The following is a 5,138-nucleotide window of genomic DNA, read 5'->3' as shown; positions in this document are numbered from 1 at the left end:
TCCTCTTTGAAGTACCTGGTCAACAAGCCTGTGTTGGTGGGGGGGGGGGGTAATTTGTAGGTGGTTAGTGCTATCTGAGGAGTATGACTTTAAGTTAGTTGTGAACCTAGGGAGATTAATTGCTAGACAGGATCACCTTTCACAGATTGAGAATGGTGAAGAACCTACAAGTCTTGATGAAGGATTGTTGATGCACATCTCTTTGTTGTGCGCATTTCACATGAACATTTTGAAGATATAATCCAATTCCTATCTATAGGTACAACTCCTGAAGGATATACGACGTAACATAAGAAAGAATTGGTTGTCAGGGCTACGAATTTTTCTTTTATTGTAGGGCACTTATATAAATGGGATCGGATGAAGTTCTGTGTAGGTATGTACTAGATTATGAATCACAAAGTATCCTCGTTGATGCACATGAGGAGTTGCTGGAGGACAATATGCGGGATGAGTGACTGTGCAGAAGATCCTACGCATTGGGATATGGTGGCTTATTGTGTACAAGGACTCTAAGGAATATTGTAGAGCATGTGATGTCTGTCAGAGGACTAGGAAGCCATCGCAGAGGGATGAATTACCTCTGAACCCACAATTTTTGTTACAAGCATTCAATAAATGGGCAATAGATTTTTTGGGACCCATTCAACCACCAAGAAAGAAGACAGGAGCATGATACATCATTACGGTGACATAATACTTGACTAGGTGAGCTGAGGCACAATCGGTGAAGGATTCTAGTGTGCCTATAGCTACGAAGTTTATATTTGAATATATTTTGTCCATGTTTGGTTGTCCTAATATTTTGATGAGCGATATGGGTTCACATTTCTTGGATGAAACAATAACTGCTTTTCCTCAAGAATTCCATATGTATCATTAGAAAAGCAAGTTGTATCATCTTCAAGGAAATGGCATGGTTGAAGCCTTTAATAAGAACCTAGAGAATGCTTTGACGAAAATATGTAATGTGAATAGGAACGATTGGGATGTGCGCATACCAGCTGTTCTTTGGGCATATAGAACTACTTGTAAGAAGTTGACTGGATAGACACCATTTAGACTGGTTTATCGACAAGAAGTGGTGATGCCAATGGAGTGCATAGTACCAAGTTTGAGGATTGTTGTAGTCATAGAAATGGATGATAGGGATATAATTGAAGAATGCCTCGTGCAGATACTTCAGTTAGAAGAAGATCTCTTCTTGGCAAGCTTTCATTAGCAGGTGCCGAAGGCTTGAGAAAAGGCATGGCATGATTGCCATATTAAGCAGTGCACCTTTAAAAGTGGATATTTAGTATTGATGTATTGTAGCAAGTTTATGAAGTTTCCAAGAAAGTTTCAAATGCATTGGTTGGGATCGTACATCGTTAAGGAGATTATGGATGGAGGTGCAGTTCAGATCACAAAGTGATGAGGCTCGTCATTGGGTAAATATATGGACCTTAATACACCTCCAAGCTTACTAAAGTCAACTCTTCTCATAATCCCTTACATGTTTTAATTATATTTTTCTTAATGAGATGAGTAAAAGTAAGATGTTATGTCTAGTGGTCTAATGTGCATTCATTGCAGGTTTTTAGGAGCAAATTATGGCAATTATGGCTAATTAAGGTGGAGGAACTCGAATGAGATAAGAAGGAGAGATTATAGGAGATGGATCTTCCTCATTAAATCCTCACTCATCGAATATCCTTCAATCAAACCACACTAGCTCGAAGTTGCACGCAGTCGAGTCATGAAGATCATTAGGAGTCGAGCCAATGATAGTTAAAGAACCAGTTCATCTTGAGATTGGGAACCCAGCCTCCCTAGATTTCAGGAAGTTATTGGAAACTTCAGTAGTATAAATAAGGAGGCCTAGAGCCTCATTAGGATAATTTTTTTTATGTAAGATAAATAAGCACTTTCAAGTTAAAGGATTGTGGCAAAATGCTATTATGTATTTTTTTTTGTAGATGTTAATGAAAATGAGCATTTCCTTGATCTAGCATTTACTTGACTCAAAGGGATGAAGCTCTTAGGTTAGGGCCCAGCCCTAGGAGCAGAGGTTTCTCTTACTATACTTGTATGCTTAGGTTATTTCATAGATTACTTGTTGAATTAATTTTGGCATTGTTTTCTTGCAAGTATTAGTTAATCTGATTAACTTGCTTCCATTTGTGCATAGCTTTAGCAATAGCTTTAGAGAGATAAAGGAATACCAAAAAGGCTAATAAAAGGTGGTTCTTGCCTCACTTATCCCTTCAAGGACCATGGTTTGAAGGTAAAACTCCCATTCAGCCCAAAAAGATAGCATTCTGATTTCTTATGAAATTTAGGGTTTTCTGCTAATTATGCTAGCATCTTTCAGTTTTGAAGGATAGGCTGTAGTTGTTATTTTTTATATCTCTAGCTTGGTATAAGATTTCATGGTGTTTCACAATAGGTTGCAAGTATTTCCATGCATGAAATCGGAAAATGAATGATGAAATTCTATTTTCTTATGTTGATGGAGATCTTTCTTGTTTTGACATGATTTATGTGTAAATTACAGTGATGTGTGTATTACAGGAGTTTCAAGAGCACAGGAAGAATCTCATGTCAGCAGCCCCAGCCTAACCACATCCATCCATAACAGAAAAAAGCCACTAAGTCCATAAACTGAGTTATCATTTCGTAAGACCAACCTTCCATGCTTATTGAGCAAATCCAACCATCCTACAAACTTTGGTTCGAGTTCTGAGGAAGTCCTAGCCACTTCCTTGCCTTATTCCTTCAATCACTCACATTCCCTAAGCCCTATACCACTATCTAAATCACTCCTTTTTCATTCATCTTGATCTTGTAGGAATATAGGGGATCCTATAGGTGCATTAGGACATCCTGTAGGACGATCTGTAGTGGCCTGTTTTGAGGCCGATTTGTGAAAAATGCATCAAGAAAGATAGGAGAAGACCCCTTCTTTCCTGTCAATCCATCTGACCCTTCAAAACCACCTCTCTCCACACCTAATCCACCTGCCATACAATCAAGAAGAATTAGCATTCATGTTTTCACAAAAAGGACAAAAAGAAAAGGTTGTTGTGTTCATTCATATGCACAACAGTAAAGTGTTTGATTAGATCAGATTGCATGCTTAGGATAGTTAGGGTTCCACACATGTTAGCTTAGAACTCTTCTGAAGAAATATCTCTTAACATATAGCTAGATGAGTGGTGTGTTTTAAGAATTTAACTCAGTCTTTCATTACTGCAGTAGATAATATTTCAATCCTCTCAATTAGGGTGAAAGTTGTCCTCTTTCTCCATCAGTAATCAAACTTCTTCTAAATCAATAGAAGGTTGGTTTGAGAAACCCTTGTGGTATATCGCCAGCTCAATTATGACAAAGAGTGGATCCATTGCATACATTTGTGTATACAACATTGTCACCTCTAAGTTTGAATGAACCTCGGGTTGATAAAGTAAAGTTGGTAGCCCCAGGAGTTGCAGCATTCTTGCTACAATACTAGTGCTCATCACGAAGCTGAATGGGGAGCTATTTCTAGGAAGAATGAATGGGAGCCAGTTGAATTTGTACAGGGTTGATCCCACCCCTGCATGATGACTATATGGATGCAGGACAGTCTTAGTACTTCAGGTAGTTGGAAGGAAGTGCGGGACTATAAACTACACTGCCAGGAGGACAGTTAGTGAAGTGAATGGGCTATGCGACGATTAGAACAAAGGTGAAAAGGGGAGCTGTGATGAAGGAGTTCCAATAACATGGTGGGTCCCACATAGCCTAGCCAAATAGGAACTATTGGAAACACTGTTGATGATGGGATGGCTATTTTTTTGTTAAAGGGAGCGGGGAGGAGAGCATTTAAGGAGCATATATTTGGAAATTTGTAGCCAAAAGAGAATTAATGATGGAGATTTGGAGGGAACCAATGGATTTCAATTCAAAAAGGGCTATAAATACAACATCCCGCTGCACATTCAAAAACTTTTCTTCTAGAGAGATTTCCTTGAGCTGTTGCCCCTTAGTTTGCGCCGAAACGATTGTTGCATGTTTGGATGAGATTAGAAAGAGATACATAAGAGTTTTTGACAGCAAGGATTTGGATTTGAGGTAGATTTACCTCAGTGGCAGAATGAAATGTTCTGGGAGAGAATGACTGCAACACCATCAGTCCCTACTGCAGTGCCTAGGTCACCAAGGCCTAAACCCACTACCTTAGCGATAGGAGAGAAGAAGCAAAAGAAGCCACAACAAGTGCTGGTGAGGTGATCACCACGTAAAAATCCAACGGAGGTTAGAAAGAGGGGTTAGATGGATAAAATCAAGCAACTAAAGGAACCCTTGGACTTGGATGACGAATAATTGAATATGGCAGTTGAAGATATTGATGCAGAGGAAGAAGTGTCGATTACTCAGCTACCACCTTAAGTACCCCCTACGAAATCCACCACCAAAGTGACTGAGGACCCAGACTTGGTGAAATATAAGGTCTTCACACCATTGCTACTAAAGGACGTACCTGTGGAGGGTGATTTGTTGGCCTCGGTACCGTTTTTGAAGATGGAGGACTAGGAAATGGGTGATCATGCAAAGTTCCCACAGTTGGCACCCACCAAATACTTGAAATCAATCTACTATGAGGAGTCGAGTGTTACATGACTTGAGCCAATGAAGTGGGCAGCTGGGATTGAGTGCACGAGATTTCTTAACATGTTGTGGGTGCCACACTTTAGCCGTAGTGTAATTAATGCTATATATGTGCATCAATTGTTGTCGCTCGTTCATGATGGGTGGTTATGGCTGGGAGGGCCCATTCCAATTAACGACATGTTGGTCCACCACATTACCTTGTTGCCTTATCAGAGAAAGAACCTTTCATATACTTTTGTGGGGAAATCGTAGGAGTAAAAGCTTTCCAATCATATGAAGAGAGACTTCAGGTTGGAAAATGATTCACGCGGCTACGCCATTAGCTCCATATTGGATCGATTTATGCAGTTTGATGCACAAATTTTAGCTGGAAAAATAATGTGGAAGTGTCGCATCGATGAAGTGCTAAATATGTCCAATAAAATTGGGCTAAGTATGCCTGTTACAAGTTCCTGGAGGATTTCCGTGAAGCCTAGGAGGATGACAAGGAATTCCACTACGTA

The sequence above is a fragment of the Pinus tabuliformis genome, chromosome J (assembly GCF_031772625.1).
Source record: "Pinus tabuliformis cultivar Carrire ecotype Pingquan chromosome J, CPIR1, whole genome shotgun sequence".
NCBI lineage: Eukaryota > Viridiplantae > Streptophyta > Pinopsida > Pinales > Pinaceae > Pinus > Pinus tabuliformis.
The sequence above is the reverse complement of the archived record's forward strand: the minus strand, read 5'-3'. Positions refer to the sequence as shown.